Source organism: Neophocaena asiaeorientalis, unplaced genomic scaffold, assembly GCF_003031525.2.
Source record: "Neophocaena asiaeorientalis asiaeorientalis breed wild unplaced genomic scaffold, Neophocaena_asiaeorientalis_V1.1 scaffold398, whole genome shotgun sequence".
Lineage (NCBI taxonomy): Eukaryota > Metazoa > Chordata > Mammalia > Artiodactyla > Phocoenidae > Neophocaena > Neophocaena asiaeorientalis.
The window spans coordinates 918314-938637 of record NW_020173416.1 but is presented as its reverse complement, the minus strand read 5'-3'; positions in this window follow the sequence as shown (position 1 = coordinate 938637).

Here is a 20324-nt window from a genome sequence, read left to right as displayed (position 1 = left end):
GGGCTGTTCCTCTCACTGTTGTGGCCTCTCCCGTTGCGGAACACAGTCTCCGGACGCGCAGGCTCAGCGGCCATGGCTCACGGGCCCAGCCGCTCCGCGGCATGTGGGATCCTCCTGGACCGGGGCACGAACCCGCGTCCCCTGCATCGGCAGGCGGACTCCCAACCACTGCGCCACCAGGGAAGCCCAGGGCTGTTTTTAAATGTTTTACTGTTATTCAGGTATGGTGAGGCCAATAGAACAGAAGATGATTACCATTGAAATGATAGTTTGTTACAGTTCTCAAGAGGAGGGGACACATCACTCCGTTCAGGGCCACATGGGGAAGCATCAGTGTCAGTCAGGAGGAAGAGGGAGTGTGGGGAGACTGGGCAAGAGCCTTGACTGTGGTTTTCAGAGGAGGGAATAGATGAAGCAGGGTAAACAGGCTTAGGGCTGGCTGGTTTGAATAATTTCAGCAGGCTCTGGGGTACAGGGGCTGTCCCTAGCTGTCTCATACCTGCTCTGGGGTGATTAGGGCAGGTGGACAGTGGCCCACAAGTGTGAGAGCAGTTGGGATGTGAACTCTGGATTTGTTGGTTTGCATATGAAAGGCACACTCAGTAAGTCAGTTACTATGTCTAGGAATTGGGTAATCCTGGGAGGGCAGTCCCTCCAAGGTCAGCAGGACCCTAGATGTCAAAGCACCAGAATAAAAAGACATGTTCAGTATGAGGGCTGACAGGGCCAAGTGCACACTTGGTGGTGGATGCTGGTAACCTTCCTGCAAAGGGTACACAGCATCTAACAGTGTAAAGAGTCTTAGCCTCCCGGGAGTCTCAAGGCAGTTTTGGTAGTTGGAACAGAATGATAATCCCCATTTTACAGACGATTAAAAGCACAATGAATGATATGATTTGCCCAGGGTCGTGCACAGCAAGTGCAGATCTGGGTTTAAATGCAAGTCTCCTTGGGAATGTTCATAGAGTCCTCTTTCAAATACACCCTGCTTTCTTTTGAGGAGAAGAAGAATAACTGCAGTGGGGAGGCTGGACCATGAGCTTGTCCTTAACTGTTCTTGGAAGGGGAGAGAGAGATTGTCAGAAAACATCTGCTTTCCATTGGCTACACAGATAGCTGCATCAATGGCTAAATAAGCATCTGTTTAATTGAATGAAGCTCATTAAAAAGCAATTAACATTTTAGTGACTTCATTTATCAATTTAATACTATCTCATGTTGTTTCTTGCTTTATAGTTAATTGAACTTCTCATGCATTGTGCCACTTGATTCGATTCAATTGAACACTTATTTAGTGAGGTTTATTCTGTGTCAGGCTCAGAGCTGGAGAAACAGAGAAAACAAAATCCTGCATCTGCCCTCAAGATACAGTGGTGGCAAGGGAGGGGTGACACACATACTACAACATACTGTACAGTAAATACGAGTAAGGACTAGGTACCGTGATCACATGGAGAAGGAAATGATAGACTCTTTGGGCAGTAATATTTAGGGAAGAGTTCCTACAGGAAGTAACGTCTGAGCTGATTTTTAGGGACAAGAGTTCACCAGATGAATAAGAAAATATTCCCACTTCTGTCAATGAGAATAACATGTGCAAAGGCCCAGAGGAAATGGAATATTTGTCATTGAATCATTTTAATTGCTCTTGGCTGCAAGTAAAAGACTCAACCAAAGGTGGCTTAAACAGTTTTTAAAATACTAAAATAAAGATAAAAGATTAAACTAAATTTGTATCATATCATATGTTAAGTGGTCCAGAGGTAGGGAAGTTCCAGGGTTGGTTAATTCAGCAGTTCAATGACATTATCACAGAGCTAGTTTCCTTCTATCTTTCTGTCTTGCCGTCCTCAGTGTGATAGACTTTTAGTCTCAGGCTTCTCCCCTCATAGTCACAAAAAGGCTGCAGTAGATTCAAATATCACAGCTTTAACAATGTCAAAACACAACAATGTCAAAAGATGAGAAGGAAACTTATCCCTCCTTTGTGGCTTTTTTTTTTAAGACTGAAGAAAAGTTTCCCAGAAGCCCCCTAGCAGAGCTCCCATAATTCTTTTCGGCTAGAATTGTACCATATGGCGATTCCTTAATTCAAAAAAAATTACTGGGCTTCCCTGGTGGAGCAGTGGTTGAGAATCTGCCTGCTAATGCAGGGGATACGGGTCCGAGCCCTGGTTTGGGAAGATCCCACATGCCGCAGAGCAACTAGGCCCGTGAGTCACAACTACTGAGCCTGCGCGTCTGGAGCCTGTGCTCCGCAACAAGAGAGGCCACAACAGTGAGGGCCCACGTACCGCGATGAAGAGTGGCCCCCGCTTGCCACAACTAGAGAAAGCCCTCACACAGAAACGAAGACCCAACACAGCCAAAAATAAAAATAAATAAATTAAAAGAAGGCTCAACATTTAAAAAAAAAATTACTGCTCAGGGAAATAGAATTAGCATTGTTGGTTCTTAGACTAATCAAGCTTCTCTCCTAGGGGTTGTGGAAGGGCCTGACTTCCCCTTATGTACATGGCCTTCTAATGTCTGGACAAATTGGGAATCTGTATGGGGGAGACTGGTGGGCAATCGCTGTTGCCCTAAGGCCTTGCTTGGGAGAGAAGTCACCAGGCTCTAGTGTCAGTTCCAGCAGTCACTTCTCCAGACTGAGCAGGGACTCTTAACACATGAAGGAGTGTTTTGCTTAAGTGAGCCCAAGGTACAGGAGCACAGAGAATAAAACCAAGGCCAAGTCACAGCAAGGAGCTCACCCAGCAGTCCGCGATCTGCCTTCACCTGGGTGCTCTTTCATTGGCCCCACAGAGCGGAGGGCACTGGGGCCTGGGGTCTTTCTAGAGCTCCACGCTCCACAGACGGCTGACTGCTGCAGAGATGGTTGGTGCTCACCAAAGAGCTAAGTGCGCCTCTAGATTGCCAACATCCCCTGCAGTTAGGCTGGGAACTGGGCCTGGGGTCTGGCCAAGGGCATGCAGCTTGACCTAAACATCCTGAACAGCCCTCCCTCAACAGTTCCCTGGGAGGCCCCAGGTTCTCAATGGCACAAAGACAAGACGACCCACATCAGCCATGATCTTCACCAGGTTGTGAGCACGGTCAAATGAGTGCCTTGGCATGAAAGAGTTTTGTCAGCTAGGAAGTATTATCTAGATGTGAGCAGATAATACAATTAAGGGTAATGATGGTGTCAGTTATAATAGTACTAGTGAAGATGGCAGTGGGAAGAGCAATGGTGACAGTTGGGTAGTAAGTCTAGAAGTCTCGGTTATGGGGGTGAGAGTAGCTAAGATGGGGTGGAACCATGGTGGTGACAGTGGTAGCAGTGGTGGCGGTACAGTGATGTGATGGTGACAGCAGCAGGGGTGGTGACATATTTGCAAATATGCTAACATCTGTACAACAGTGCTAATAGCAATCACAGTGATGAAAGTAGCAGCAGTTTGAAACCTACCTACATTCTAAGCCATCAAGGAGAAGCCAGCAGGGCAGTGCTTGTGTCCTGCCCAGAGCTGGCCCTGTTTCTCCCATCCTTCACTCTGGACAATTATTTTAAGAATTTCATAGGCCTGGCCACTTTGACTCTTAGAAACCCTGTCCCCTTTTGAAAGAAACTGTTCGACATAATTCAAAATAAGAAAACATCTAGAAATCATCAGTGTTTTAGTCCATTTATGCTGCTATAACAAAATACCATAGACTGGGTGGCTTGTAAACAGAAGAAATTTGTTTCCATGGCCAACTTCTTGTTTTCTCAAAAAGTGGAAGGGGCAAGGGAGCTCTCTGGGGTCTCTTTTATAAGGCCACTAATCCCATTTATGAGGGCTCCACCCTCATGACCTCATGACCTCCCAAAGGCCCCACCTCTTAATACCATCACCTTGCAGGGTGGGGTAGGATTTCAACATATGAATTTTAGAAGGACACAGACATTTAATTTCTAGCAATCAGGCTTGCCAAAATATATAATTCCCAAAGAACTGAATTGCAGCTATTTGTTTTATAGACTTCCGATTAAATACTTGTTAAATTCAGTTTGGCTGTTTTCTTTACCTATTTGGGAGCAAATAAAATTTTCAGGCCTCAAACATTTCCATAGGCTCTTAAAAAGCCAATAGACCCTAGGCACTGTACCTATAGTGGCTAATGGCCAAAGCCACTCCGGCTCTGAGGGCTGTCCAATAAAGGAAAGAATAGATTCTTTCTGCACCCACCTCAGGCCATGAACTTGATTGACCCTAATTTGAGGAGGGTCCCAGAAATACATGGTGATAAAAGCAAAGGCCAAATATGGGCCCCTCTCAGTAGTAACCACGGCTCAGGAATGCCACAGGTGTGCACATGTACACACACGCGTGCACACACAGGCGTACATAAACATACAGGTTCCCACAGGCCCAGAGGTTGGAAGACCTCGCCCAGGGCTGTCATCACCTGTGACTGGCAAGTCAGGGCCTCCTGGGACCTGGGGGCACCTGGGTCCAGCCCTAATGGCTCAGGCCTGCCAAAAGGTTTCCAAAGCACTACGGGTCATAGTGTCTTCCTTGAGAAACAGCAGCGAGTGTTGTCTTAAAGAGCAGCGAGGGAAGAGGCACACAGCGGCACCAAGAGGTCTTGATCTCTGGCCTGAGCAGATGTCTCTGGCAAACGTCCCACTGGGGAAGGGCCCCTGAGCCCTGGAGCCAGGTCCCAGATGGAGTCCTCAAGGTACGGAGCTGCTCAGGAGTGCAATCCAAAGGCACTGGAGAATTCAGGCGAGGGTCCGGGAAGCGCAACGCTCCAGTCAACTGGGAGCTGTCAGCCTCAAGAAGGTGCCGGCCTTGGCGAAGAATCCTCAAAGTCCACAGTCTTGCGAGACCGCGAGAGAGTCTCTCATGCAAGGGGCCGCTGACGAGGGGAGCTGAAACACCTCTAAATGGCCAGCACAAGTGCTCATCGCTGGCCTGGAAAGTGAAGAAGTGAAAACTTGCCAGTGGCGCCTGTTTCCTGCAAGGCAAGATCCAAACCCCTAAACATGGCATTCAGAGATGTCTGTAATTGGATACTTACCCTTATAAAATTTTTTAATCCAGCTTTCCCCAGGGTCGAGGGCCTCCCACTTATCCCTTTGCTTTTCCTCCTAAATCTCAACCACACTGCGGTATGTGTTCCTCCCGTGACGAGCCCTGCATCTGTGACTACCCATTCTTCAATGACACTTCCTCCTTGAAGCCTACCATGATCTTCCCTTCTGCTAGGATGTCTGCTGGGCATTTTGTGCATCTTTACATAATGGCAACTATTTAAACAGAAATTAGCTATCAAACCAAGAAAAGACACAGAAGAACCTTAAATGCATATTACTAAGTGAAAGAAGCCATTCTGTAAAGGCTGCACACTGTGTGATTCCAACTATATGACACTGTGGAAAAGGCAAAACTGTGGAGCCAGTAAAAAGATCAGTGGTTGCCAGGGGGAGAGAGGTATGAAGAGGTGGAGCACAGAGGACTTTTAGGCCAGTGAAACTGCTCTGATGCTGTAATGATGGAGACATGTCATTATACATTTGTCCAAACCCACAGAACGTCCAACACTGAGAGCAAACCCTAATGTAAACCATGGGCTTCTCGGGTGATTATAATGTGTCAATGTAGGTTTGTCACAATTAATTGTAACAAATGTGTCCCTTGTGTGAGCGATGCTGATAACCAGGGAAGCTGCAGATGTGTAGAGGCAGGGGGTATATGGGAAACCTCTGTACCTACCTCTCAATTTTGCTGTGAATCTAAAACTCCTCTAAAAAATGGAGTTTTTTTGTTTTTTTTTTTTAAAAAAAGAAGAAGAGGAGAGGGGACTCTTCTCCACCGGGGAGGGCCCCGGCGGGGCTGTGGAATGGCTTTGCAGCTGCCGCTAATTCCAACCATGTGCGCGTGCTGGGCGGGCAGGCGAGTCACTTCATTACTTCGTGCTTAAGGAAATGCCTCCCGGCTCTGCACTTGCCTTTTTAAATTTCACAACCACTAAATCCACTTCCAGCATTTTTTTTTTTTTATAGTGAATGAAAGTAGTATGGGGCCCCGCCACAGAGACGGTTCCATAGAGCCACGCTGTGAGCAACAGGAGACAACTCAGGGGACCCGGGGCCACCCAAAGCTGCCTCTCCAAGGAGACCTTGTCCCATCTGCAGCGACAGCCAAGCTGAGCTTAGAAAAAGATTCCTTCTGTAATTAAAGCCTGAGTCCTTTAATAGGGGACATACCTAAGAGCACTGTACTGGAGACCGCATCAATGTGGGCTTAAATTCTAACGTTGCCACTTGCAAGCAGGGACCAGTGGCTTACCCGCCACTGCCCCCAGCCCCCAGGCCCTGGTACAGCATGCTGGCTTCTCCTCTGTGAGCTCTTGGAGGGCTTTTTCTTCTATTTTGTCTTATTTCCCCCAGGACCAGGCACAGTGCCCAGCCCATAGTTAACATGTAGTGAAAGCCTCTGGCCATGGGTAACTCACAGGGTGGGAAGATGAAACGAGACGGTGGAGGAGAAGGGTCCTGGGGGGAGGAGGTGAACTCGGGGCTCAAGGAGACAGTCTTTGGAGACTCTCTTAGAGCCTAAAATCAGGCCACTTGGCTGTCCCTGCCTTCTGCCATGCACAACACCTGCCGGGCCACCATCCCCCATGCAAAGTGCAGATCAGGGGTCAGGGGTGTGGCCCCCACGCTCCACATGTATATGACCCGGTGACTTCACGAAGCTTAATATGATTGCTACCTGGCCCTTCGCCAAAGGCTGGACACAGACCACATTGTCTAATCTTCACAGCAACCTCAAGAGCGGGGACCACGATCCCTATTTTACGTATAAGGAAACTGACCCTCCCGAGGCCAGGCTCCCAGCAAGGCAGCCCAGGTCGCCGGCGGGCAGAGCCAGCTTTTGAACCCTGTCCTCCTGGCCAACCCCAGGCTCTTGCACTTACCAGGTCATTTGTGGGCTTTTCCGAATTTCCATCCCACATGGAAACCTACCTTTCTGGGAACTAAATGTCCTGGAAACCATCTGCCCAGGGCCCTCCCAGTGGTTTACATGAGTGACTGATGACCTGCCATCTGTCCAGCTTGCCCGGCTCCCAGCTCCGCAAGGTGGCCCAGGGGAGGGAGCCCCGGCGTCACCAGCAGGGCCTGGGTGCCGTGGGTCAGAGGCTGGTCCAGCCCTGGAGTGACCCAAACAAGAATGTCAGCTTGTAGCATTGTTTCCTGGGCCCGGCCCCTGGGCTGGCAGTTCTACAAGCCGTGAATTTCCTTTGGTTTTAAACAGAGTAAAGAAGGAAAGGGGTTTTGCCGGTATTTACACCCCTTGGCTTAGCACCAAAGGATCAGCTCTGCTAAGTGCTCAGCTTTCCAACTTTTGCTCACATCGCCCCCTCCAGCAACCACATCTCCAGCCTGCAGACAAGGCTCACGCTGGCCTCCATCCCTCCTGGGACTCTCTTCCCTCTTCCTCTCAATGGACAAAACTCCTCTGAGCTTTCCCTGCTCAAGACACTAAGGATACCCAGGTAAGTCAGACATGGTTCCAACTCAACGGAGGTCAATGGTAAGGGCTTCTCAGCCCAGGGCACTGGGCTCCAATGTAATCTAATGATGAAACCAGCTGCCTGCTTTCTCTCCAGACCCTGCTGCCTTCCCAGCGTGAAGTTCAGAGAGACTGTGCTGGATGTGAATGAGGAATGAAGGGAGAGGGAAGCCCGGCTTGGGGCAGACTTTGGCAGTTTGGGAAACCGAGGGGGAGAGGGGTGTCATGAGTAAATGGCACATCTGGAACCAGGACCGCTCTCCAGAGAATGAAGAGTGGGGACCACCTGGAGGAGCTGCAGGCTCCATGAGAACTTGGGGGGCCATCAGCTGGGCTCCTCAAAGGCCACCACCCTGGAGCTGTCCACCTCTAGACAGCACGCTGGCCCACAGTGTCATAAAAGTGAGGCTTCAAAAAAGGGAACCCTCCTACACTGTTGGTGGGAATGTAAGCTGGTACAGCTGCTATGGAGGATGCTATGGAGGTTCCTTAAAAAACTAAAAATAGGGCTTCCCTGGTGGCGCAGTGGTTGACAGTCCGCCTGCCGATGCAGGGGACATGGGTTCATTCCCGGGTCCAGGAAGATCCCACATGCCACGGAGCGGCTGGGCCCGTGAGCCATGGCCGCTGAGCCTGCGCGTCTGGAGCCTGTGCTCCGCAACGGGAGAGGCCGCAACAGTGAGAGGCCCGCGGACCGCAATAAAAAACCCAAAAAACTAAAAATAGAACTACCATATGACCCAGCAATCCCACTCCTGGGCATATATCTAGAGAAAACTCTAATTCGAAAAGATACATGCACCACAATGTTCATTGCAGAGCTATTTACAATAGCCAAGACAAGGATGCAACCTAAATGTCCATCAACAGATGCATGGATAAAGAAGATGTGGTATTTATATACAACGGAATATTACTCAGCCATAAAACAGAACGAAATAATGCCACTTGCAGCAGCACGGATACAACTAGAGTCAGAAGTCAGAAGGAGAAAGACAAATACCGTACGGTATCACTTATATGTGGAATCTGAAAGGTGACCCAGATGAACTTATTTACAAAACAGAAACAGATTCACAGACATAGAAAACAAACTTATGGTTACCAAAGGAAAAAGAGGGAAAGGGATAAATGAGGAGTTCAGGATTAGCAGATCAAACTACTACATGTAAAACAGATAAACAATAGGGACCTACCATATAGCACAGGGAACTACATTTGATATCTTGTAATAACCTACGATGAAAAAGAATACATATTTATATATGTATAACTGAATCACTTTGCTGTACGCCAGAAACTAACATAACATTGTAAATCAACTATACTTCCATTGAAATTTTAATTATTTATTTTCAAAAAGGAATTTTTAAAAAGTCAGGCTCCCAGATTCCAAACATAGCCGGAAGCTACCGCTCAAGGAGGATATGGGAACCAGATCGCGAAGAGCCCCACCCACAGACCCAGGCTGTAGGGGGTCCCTCCCCATTGAGAGCGGCATCCTCTGGGCCAAGGCAACTCGCTCACCCTGAGTCTCGGCCCTCCCCTGCGCCCTAGACCTGTCCAAGTACCCAAGGCTCTGGGCTGCCCCACCAGCCACTTAGCTCTGAGCCTGTTCACAGATCCATTCTTCCCAGGGCCGCCTGGACCACTGGATACTCACTCCAGGGCCTAGGGTGTTTGGGGGGGTTGCGGCGGACGGAGCTTGGACTTGATATCCGGAATGTTCGATGAGATGCTCTCCCATGGAGAGACAGTCAGGGTTGTGGGAAGAGAAGGAAAGCAGGCTGCAGGCCTGGAGTCTCATTCTACTCTGACCGTAAGCCCCTTGAACCAGAGGAGAGACTCACAGCCCTCCTCTCCCCCCACTTCCTCCCCTCCCTGCTGGCTGCCACTTCCAGGCAGCCAGCCCTTGCTAAGCAACCAGGAGCCGTTGGGCTGTTTCTCTCAGTTCCCTCCGGTTGCTGTGGAAGCTGTTTTAGAAAACCTTTCCTGCCAACAATCAGGGCTTTTTCATCAGAGCCTGGTTGAGAGCGCCTTGCCTTTGGGGGGAAGGGCACAGGCTGCAGAAGCACAGGCTCGTCAGCCACCACCCTGCAGCTGTCAGGCCTCCCCAGCCCCAGACCTGCCCCCAGTCTCTACCTGACGCATCTGTCCTTCCCCAAAGGGATCCTGTCTCCTACACCATCCTCTTTGCCCTCTGGTTTCTAGCCAGGCTGTCTGTCCCTGGACTCCATGGCTTCACCCCGAGGGTATCAGACCCTCTGCCTGGAAAGGGTCGGGGATGAGAAAAACCTGTCCTCTGTCAGGCCTCAGGGTGAAATCCCTACAAGCGTTCAGCTCTGTCCTGCTAAGATGGGCAACCTCCCAGCACATCACTGCGCTAAGGCTGCCTCCGTCTCGTCTCTCGTGTTGTTAATGATCCCTTTCTGCCAGCTGAGCTGAGCAAGTGCCAAGGCCCCAGGATGGAGAGGAACACGTGGGAGAGTGTTCATCCCACCGCAGGGCTTCAGCAGACCCGTCTCATCAGGTGTTCTGGAAGACAGCATCCTCTTTCCTCAAGAAGAAAGTGAATGCTTGCTGCCAAAGGGACCAGGTATTCCACAAAGGATTGGCCTTGGGGGGGGGGCAGGGAGGCTGAGACATGTGAGCATGTCCCCTGTGCCCTCTTCCACCCAGGCGAGGGGGACTTGAGAGCGTGGGATTCAGCAAGGGTTCAGGAGTGCCTGCCCCCAGTTTGAGGAGCCGCTCCACCTGCCGCCTCTGTGATCCTGGGCGAGGGGTTCTAGGGCTCTGAGCCTTGGTTTGCTCATGTGTAAAATGGCAATGACAGTTCCCACCCGATATTGCTGTGAGGGTGAAAGGGAGAGGTCCCCAGCCTGGAGGAGGCACCCCATCAGTGTGGATGCCCCTCCCTGTGTGAGCTCTGTACCTCTGGGCTGTCTGCAGTTGTGGACAGCGAGAATCAGAGTGGCCAGTGACCTGGAGCTCTAATCAAGCCTGATCACTTTATCTGTTCAGTTAGAATGTGTGCTCACAGAGTCAGTGAGACTTGTTCCCTTCCCGGCTGAGCTGTCAGCACCGGAGAGGGCCTGGGGTGAAGTGATGTCCAATGAGTATTTGTGGAATGAATGACTGTCATCTCAGAACCCAGCACAGGAGCCCTCCCACTCTGGGTCCTCATGCCCAGGTCCCCAAAGGCAAAGATTCTTGTTATAAACGGTGAAATTTTTTCAAAGATAAATAGTCCCATGGACCCATTTCTGAACACAGAATTGCTCAAATGAATGGAACAGCAAACAGAAAATAAAGAATAAAGAGTCAAAAGAGAAAAGGCCAGATGATATCAGGCTCCCTGGGTATCAGTTTGTGACGCTTCCTGCCAGGACCCCAAGGATGCGTCCCAGCACGAGGACAGATGACCCCACATGTGTAGCGGGGAGCTCCATTAATCACACCCGCCCCCTCCTTGGGTCATTGTGATTTCGGCCCAGAGCACCTGTTGAGGTCTGTTTTTCCTTCTCAAAAGAAAAATCAGAATTGTCATCCAAGAGAAGTAAAGCATGCTCGCCAAAAAAAAAATACTCCAATAATTGCAAAGTGGCTCAATTAAAATAACAAAAAGACGATTGCGACCTATTTCTGGAAGAGTTTATTGTTAAGATTTTGCTTTGAATTTGAGATTGAAAAACTTGAAGTGGAAAAACCATCATGAATACAGGCTTTAAAGGGTTTCTTCAGTTTTAAAGAAACAACTCCGCCTCCTATCTCAAATCCTAAAAAATCCAGTTGACTATTTGAAAAAAAAAAAAATTTTTAAAGACCCAGCCTCATACTCCTCCTGAGAATCTCAGATTTTCAAAGCTGGAAAAGCCTCAGAGACCTCAAAATCCAAAATTTCAGCCAATTCTTTAGTCCTCCTTGAAGTGATGAGAACAGGGGCTTTGGATTCAGACAGGCCTGGGTTCAAATCCCAGCTTTACCACTTGCTAAGGGAGCGGCTTCAGACAAGACACGCAACTGCTCCAAAACTCTAACAGTCCTCTGCAAAATGCTGGTGATAATTCCTACCCTGCTGAGTTATGAAAAGCATCAGCGGACACAATGTATGCAACCCTGTAGAATAGTGCCTGGGTGTTTTCTTGGGGAAGAGTCACGGGGAAATCGTCGGCGACAGGACTCACGGAAGTTCCCAATATGCACAGGAACTGGATCTGGAGAAATAAACAAGAAATGGTATCCAACTAAGCTAGGCTTGGTCCTCTCTCCAATCCACCAGGAGTATGGGTGTCCAGGCACAGCCTTGGGTCTGATGCCAGCCTGACGGCTCCTGGGCAGTCCATGCCCCACACCTGCCTCTCCTAGAGGGTAGCCCAGGTCTCACGGTGGTCATGCAGGACCCTCACTGCCCACCCCCAATCCATTGCTTGCTCCTGCCCTCGCTACCACCTAGTTGAGCTCCCGACCTTGAAGCCCACCATCAACCTCCCTTCCTCTGCTCTCCCCGACCCTGCCCATTACCCGTATGAAGGACCTGGGCTGTCCTCTAGGGAGCTCAGCTTGGGTCACCCTTCTTCTGCCAGTTTCCCCTGTTGCTTCAGGGAGCATGACCTGTCCTAACCCAGCCCCTTGGAGTCCAGTTCACAGCCTCGCTCTCACCCAACAGAGGCATTATTTTTTTGTCCAGTTTTAGTGTTTTCTCTTTTTTTTTTTACTGAAGTATAGTTGATTTACAATGTTGTGTTAATTTCTGCTCTACAGCAAAGTGACTCAGTTACATACATTCGGTTTAATATTCTTTTCCATTACGGTTTATCACAGGATATTGAATAGAGTTCCCCGTGCTAGACAGTAGGACCTTGCTGTTTATCCATTCTAAACAAGAGTTTACATCTGCTAATCCCAAACTCCCCATCCATCCGTCCCCCACCCCTCCCCCCAGCAACCACAAGTCTGGTCTCTATGTCTGTGAGTCTGTTTCTGTTTTGTGAATAAGTTCATTTGTGTCATATTTTGGATTCAACATATAAGTGATATCATATGATATTTGTCTTTTTCTTTCTGACTTACTTCACTTAATATGACAATCTCTAGGTTCATCCATGTTGCTGCAAATGGCAGTATTTCATTCCTTTTTATGGCTGAGTAGTATTCCATGTGTGTACATACCACATCTTCTCTATCCATTCAACAGAGGCATTATTGAATTTCTGCCTAGGAGGGGTAAGAGGTAGCAGTTTGTTGCGGGGTAAGGGGGTGACCGAGAGACTTGCCTTGAAGTGTCACCTACATATTTATGGCAGGTTTATTTGAGGGGTTAGGGAGAAAGATGAAAGATTAAGAGGAGGCTGGACCCCACCCCTCCCTCCACCATCCCTTCTACCATCATTGACTCCTGTCTGCCCTGGTCTTTAGAACCTTATTCACAATAACACTTCTGGACTGAGAGACTCATCCATTGTTCCTCAATCAAGAATGACAGAAAAGAAAGGAGCTGATACTTACCAAGCCCTAAGGAAAGAACTAACTGGTCCAGGCACTCTTCTGGGTGCTTTCGTATTTGAGTAGCTAGAGAGTTTGTCCCGTGTCAGGTTAGCAGAGCTGAGATTGCATTTCCCAGCATTCGCCTCCCTACACACTTCAGATTTAGGGTTGTCTACAGAAAACATTTTCAGGAGATCTGGAAGGTGGATGAAAGCCCAGCCATTCTGTTTGGTTCTGAAGGCGGTGGGACCAGACACTGTTGCTGCTCCCACGCTCTGTCACTGATCTGCACGTCCATCTTGGTGGCCAGGGGCGGCAGCAGCTCCTCCAGCCTCTAGCAACCCCAGGTCAGATGCACGTGCTGGCATGTGGCGAAGGACACCAACTAACCCTGCAGGTCACCTGTGTGACCGAGGATGGAGCAGTGAGGCTGAGACACGGACCTACTTTCCTTGCTGGTTCCAGTTTGGCCTTATTCTCTCCTACATCACATCCATCCCTCCTGGCCCTGTTGGGGTCAAGCCCAGCACCCAGACTGCTTGACCAGCTCCCACAGTTACATAAAGTCTAACTACTAATTTTTTTTGAAGTTCTTATCTATCTTCCTTACGGTGTGGGAACAGCCACTCTGCAGCATGTGGGATCTTCCCGGACCAGGGCACGAACCCACGTCCGCTGCATCGGCAGGCGGACTCTCAACCACTGCGCCACCAGGGAAGCCCCTAGTTCTGCTTTTTAAAGGAACTCCTAACTGACACAGTTAGTACAGTGTTATGTTAAGAAGGTGCCTTCTCGAACTTACCACTATGTGCCTCAGTTTCTTCATCTGTGAAATGGGAATAAGTACTGACCTCTTAAGGTGATTGTGAGGTTTAAACGACTTAATATGTGTAAGCCGCCTAGTATTTACCACCTCAGTGAGCGTTCTTATTACCATCACCTCAGATTGTCTTTAAAAACCCATGGTGAGATAGGAATATTGTTGTAACCATAGTTCAGAAAGAGAGACTCAAAGATTACCTGACTTACCCAGGGTCACTTGGATGAGAAGTGACAGAGCTGGCATTCAATCCCAGGTCAGTTTGCTTCCAGACTGCACTAGGCAGAATGTTCTCCCTTCCATCTCTTATCTCTAATCCATATGGGATGGTGTCTCTTTGGAAAGCTTCCAAGCCTCTCCTTTCATAAGGACTCTTAATCATTTTAATCAAGAATGAAAATATTCACATGAAAATACTCTCTTTAGGCAGATTCAGAAGACATAATTTCCTTCTCAATATTGAATCCTTTTCTGAACTTCACTCATGACTAATTTGGAATTTCAATTAATCCACAGATATTTATCAGCACTATTGTCTGTCCAATGTTGTGCTGTTGAAGAAACAGGCATCTGTGGTGTAGTGGGGAATCTACAGGACTTCAGCTTGGAAGATCTACACTTGCCCATTCCCTCTGCAGTTTCCTCTCTGAAAAAAGAGTGATAAAGAGACCTACTTCTGTCTTAGTTAATACGGAGACCTACTTCTGTCTTAGTTATTTCAGAAGATTGAATGGTGGCTCCACAATGATATGCCCAACATCTTAATACCCAGACCCTGTGAGTGTGAACAAATTTGGGGAAAGGGTCTTTGCAGAGGTAATTAAATTAAGGCTCTTGATATGGGTGGACCCTAAATTCAATGACAAATGTCCTTATACGAGACAGAACAGGAGGAGGCATAGATAAAGAGGAGGAGAAGGCGGTAAGAACAGGAGGCAAAGATTAAAGTGATGCAGTCACAAGCCAAGGAACACCCAGAGTCACCAGAGGCTGGAAGGGAAAAGGAGGTTCTTCTCCAGAACATTCGGGGGGAGCACGACCCTGTCAACACCTTGGTTTCAGACTTCTGGCCTGTAGAACTGGGAGAGAGTACATTTCTGTGGCTTAAAGTCATCAAATTTGTGGTGATATTTTATGTCAGCCCTAGGAAACTAATACAGTTATTTCTGCTATGCAACAAATCAACACAAACTTAACAGCTTAAGACAACTTCTATTTGTTACCTACAGTTTGTCAATCGGGAGTCCAGACACAGCATGACTGGGTTCCCGTCTCAGGTTCTTGCAAGGGTGAAATCAAGATGTGAGCTGGTTGCATTCTCAGCTGGAGCGTGGGGTCCTCTTCAAAACCAGTTATTGGCAGAGTTCAGAGTTCGATTTCTTGTGGTTGTAGGACTGAGGTCCACGTTCCTTGCTGGCTGTCAGCCAGGGACCACTCTCAGCCCTCAGAGGCCACTGGTATTCCCTGCCACCTGGCCCCCTCCATGGTCAAAGCCAGCAACGGCGAACCCTCTTCATGACTAGTCCCTCTCACACTTCAAGTCTCTGACTTACCCTCTGTGACCTCTAGACGCAGATGTAAAAAACTCACATGCTTAGGTCAGTCCCACACAGATCACCTCCCTGTTTTAACGTCAATTCTGCCATATAACATATATGTGTCATAATGTAACCTAATCGTCGGATCAGAAGCCATCATAATCAGAGGGCATTATGCTGGGTGTACACATCGGGAACAGGGATTTGGGGGACTATTTTTTCTTTTTCTGGGGGGCTACTTTAGAATTCTACCTACCACAGATATGTATCAAGATTAAACATGATAATGGCTATGAAATTATCTTATAAATAATGATATGAAACAAATGTGAAAGATTATTACTTTAAAAAAATCTACACATTTTAAATAAGAAAAAAAGTCACATGGCATGGAATCTATTCTCTGGAAGAGACATGAGAACACAGATAGAAGGAAAGCCTGGGTTAGGATCCAAAAGAGGCTATGAAGATGCGCTGAAATGATACTAAAAGTCAACGCCAGGGACTGGTCTGAGTGTATCAACTTTATCCTCATGACAACCCTGTAAGGTGCTATTATTATAAACTCATTTTATAATATATTTTATAAATAAGAAAACTGAGCACAGGGAAGTTATTTGTCCAAAGCAACGCACACTTAAGCAGTAAAACCAGGCGTTAACCTCAAGGATTCCAGCCTCAGAGGGTGTAGTCTTAACTGCTCAGCTGCACCCGCCTCTCTCGGAGGGGAAATAAACAAGAGTGAAGCTGGGAGTTTGGGGGAGACACACCCAGCAGGCAGACAGGGCACTGGGTATCAGAGGGACTTAAGAGGACAAAGTAATGAATGGGATTGTGGGAGACAGGGAGTGTTCCAGCTGAGGGGTTCAACCTCGCATAGGTACACATGCCTACAGGTAACATAATGTACAATAGTTGTAGAGTTGACAGAAAGCTGGGTCAGCCTATCTGAAATGAAGTTATCTTTGAAACTATGGCCAGTCAGCTCTGTGGCCACATGCGTCCTCTGAAATCGATCCGGGGTTAAGTCAGCTTCATTTCCGGGGCACAAAAACATTCAGGAATCATGAATATAATGATTACATGGGGGATTGATCTAGTCACAGCTCCCCAGTGGCTTCAGATAACAATCCAGACCTCTAAGAGCAAGAGTGTTGTGGGAGACTGTATTTCCTGAGGATGGTCACAGCAAGGGACGCCATCGCCTGTGCTCCTCTTCCAGTGTGACTTTGGGACCTGCCGCTCCTGAGTGTTGCTCTATGACTGCTTGACCAAGAGAAACCGGTAGCTTCCACCCGCAGTCTTTGGGTATGCTTGTTCTTGAAACCCAGCCATCAGGATGTGAGGAAGCCCAATCTGCCCCACGGAGAGGCCCAGGAAGCAACCATCAGCACCCTCTGGCCAACATGTGAATGAGCCCTCTTGAGGTGAATTCTCCAGGTGCAGCTGAATCAGCCCAGGTGATGCCACATGGCACAGAGTTGAGCTGTCCATGGTGAGATCTGCCCAAAACATAGACATTAAACAAGCAAAAATTTTCTCTTGCAGGTCCCCATGGGGGCTTCAGTTACGTCTACAATATTCTACTTCTTTTTAAACATGAAACAAGTATAGAAAAATATTTGGATTTGACAGAGTTAGGTAGAAGACAAATATTTGCTATTCTTTGCACTTTTCATATAAAAATCTTCATTAGTTTTTTTTTTCTTTTTTTTGCTAAGACTATTTCATAAACCCTAAGGAATCAGATCTAATATACTTCGTGTTCAAACGATTTCATTCAAAGATCATAATGTAGACAAGTGGTTTCTTGGTTTTTGGTACACTGACAAGGAATCTCAGGAAATCAGAGTATTAAAAATAGAAGTATATATATATATATATATATATATATATATGTATTTTTTATATATGTTTACCCACCCTCCCATTCCTAACATACTATTTTCGTTTTTACATTTTTTTTCTTCTGATCCTGATTCACATGGAGATAACATTTTTCATAAATTCAGTCATCCCACTTGAAGTCTAGTATTTGCACATACCTCTGTCATTAACATTTCTGGTCTGAAGACTGTTGTCTGAATAATCCTCGTAATTATTATTTAAATGGTAACAGTATACTATAACTTATTAAGTTGTTCTCCTACTATAACCCACTTCAATCATTTCTAGCTTTTTGCTCTTGTGGAAACACTTTCATTAATATCTTTATGAATACAATTTTTTATTTCTTTTGACATACATATTGTTTTGTAACATATGAAGTATATACAATCACACTATTCTCCAGTTAATACTATGCCAATTTATAATGTACATGTGTATGTCTTACCTCTTTCCACCCATATTGAATATTTTCATTTATTTATTGCTCATGTAAGTGTTTCTTCCATTTTTAATAGAACTATTTAGACAATGGACATTTCAGGAGGCCAACTGCCCATAAGTGACCAAAAGGGATTTCATAATCTGCACAGTAACCCTGAAAAGAATTCAGTATACATTTTACTATGTCTACCACCTCGGACTCTTCAGTCCTCAAAATGAAATGTTATGGCAGTTCATCCTAGTATAATGATGCATTTGTCAATTTCCTCTTGCTCTTAGTGGAGGGTGGGGGAGTGGAAGGAGCCCTAAGGGTAGGGAACACGAATGAGGATAAAGAGTGATGGGAAAGACAGCCAGCTGGGAAGAGAGGTAGCCCCTGGCGTCTTCCCCATCACCACCAGGTGAGGCCCCCATGAGGAGAATAATTTACCTCTAAGAGAATCTGCAGCAGCACTTTTCTTTTTTCTTTTTTTTGCTACTTTAGGGAGAATAAAACTTAATGGAGACTAGGAATGACCCCTTGGATACGCAGAGTTTCCTAAAACATGTCTTCCTGGTACTGAAAGAAGTTTAGGTCTATTACTCCCCTTGCAGTATTTCTCCCAAAATTCTCAAATTCATTTTAAATAATTTGATTACTTCTAGTTATCAGACTCCTAATGAATCAAGCCACGCTTCTCAAAAAGTAATAAGGAAGGAAAAAAAAAAAAAAGTAATAAGGAAGACCTAAATTTCTCTGGCTAAAGTTCTCCCAGAGGGGTAGGATGTGGAATTCCTATGCTTTCAGGGTTAGGCGAGGGCCCTGCAGGTCTGCCCCAACGTCCCAGCATGGGGCTGATGGCAGTGCCGATGGAGGGGCACAGGGTCATCGTGGCCATCAGACTGGAACGTGTCTGAGGGCTGAGACGCCTGCTCTAAGAGCTTGGAGTCCAAGTTCCCATTTTGGCCCCAGCTGCTGTGAAGGACGGTAAATGACCTCCCTGCTCTGGGCTATAGTTTCTCCATGAGTAAAATGCAGTTGGTAAATACTGCCCTGCTTTCTCCCCTAGGCTACTGGGAGGCTCACAGTGACACGGGTGGCAGGTGTTTTGTTAACAGCAAAGAGATGCATAAATGCAAGGGGTAGTGATGGTGATGTTACCACATTTGTACAGAAAACCAAAACACTAACATCTTTTGTCAGATAGAATGAAAATGATTGAAAGGATAAATGTATTTTTGACAAGCGATACCCCGTTGAAAAGAAATTTTAAGAGTAAGGCCTTGAAAGACATAGCCTCCCAGACATGTCCCAGCTTGGTGGTACACCAACTCTGATAACTTACGACCAGCCCTGCAAGCCATTAGCAGGGCTATGTCTTTGTTTGTAGTCACAATTGCTCTTTACCGTAGATTCAATGTTTTGTAAAATATCAAATTGATTTTTTTTTTTTTTTTTTGCGGTACGTGGGCCTCCCACTGTCGTGGCCTCTCCTGTTGCGGAGCATAGGCTCCGGACGCACAGGCTCAGCGGCCATGGCTCACGGGCCCAGCTGCTCCGCGGCATGTGGGATCTTCCCGGACCAGGGCACGAACCCGCATCCCCTGCATCGGCAGGCGGACTCTCAACCACTGCGCCACCAGGGAAGCCCTCAAATTGATATTTTTATACTACTACCAGATAAGACTAATATGTGTCTATTTTCCTCCCTTTCTCCTCATGCTCCACCATCACCATTGCTGAATTGTAGAGTCTGAGATGTCTCACTGTGGCCAGAAGAATGAGAAGAAGATGGGAGAAATGGTCCAAAGCTGAACCCAGGGCCAGAGAAAGTCACTAAGGACCTGAAAGGTCACCATGGGCTAGGTTTGGTGTATATTAAATTCAACTGAACAAAATTTATGCCGGTCACAATGAAGATGTTGAAGAATGATCTGATGGGGGCTCTTCCAAAAGCTCACAGTCTAGTGGAAAACACAAGATAAGTTACAACAACATTATATTTGCATTATACTTGCAAAGAATCCTAAGAAAATTGTAGGTGATCCTTATTGCATGGAGGTGGTATGGAGAGCTATCAGAAAACCACCAAGAGAAGGTAACATCTGAGCTGAACTGTAAACCCTGAGGCAGCACATGCCAGTGAAATAAGGGACAGTTGCGGGTATCCCAGGCAGAGCAAACAGTATGAACCAAGGCCTGGAAGCCTGGCTGTGCCTGGGATGCTCACATGAAAGCGGATGAAATATGTATGATAGGTACGGGGGTGAGAGTGAGGGGTATATTACTTAGGAATGATTACGTTATCATTACGAAATCCCCCAAAACTCAGTTGTTTATGAGGTCAAGAATTGGACAGGCTACACGTCCACTGTGGCCCTTTATGTCATCTTCACTCCAGGACCTTCACTGAAGGAAGAGCCACTGCCCAGAATTGCCCGTCCACTCTAGTAGGAGTAGCCACCTCGGGCTATGTAATTTTCAATGGACACAAGTGGCTAGTGGCTACCATATTGGATGGCATAGATATTATAGAACATTTCCATCACTGCAGAAAGTTCTACTGGGCAACCTGGTCTAGGACAAGGGTTTGCAAACTATGGTCCATGAGCCAACCCAACCTGCTT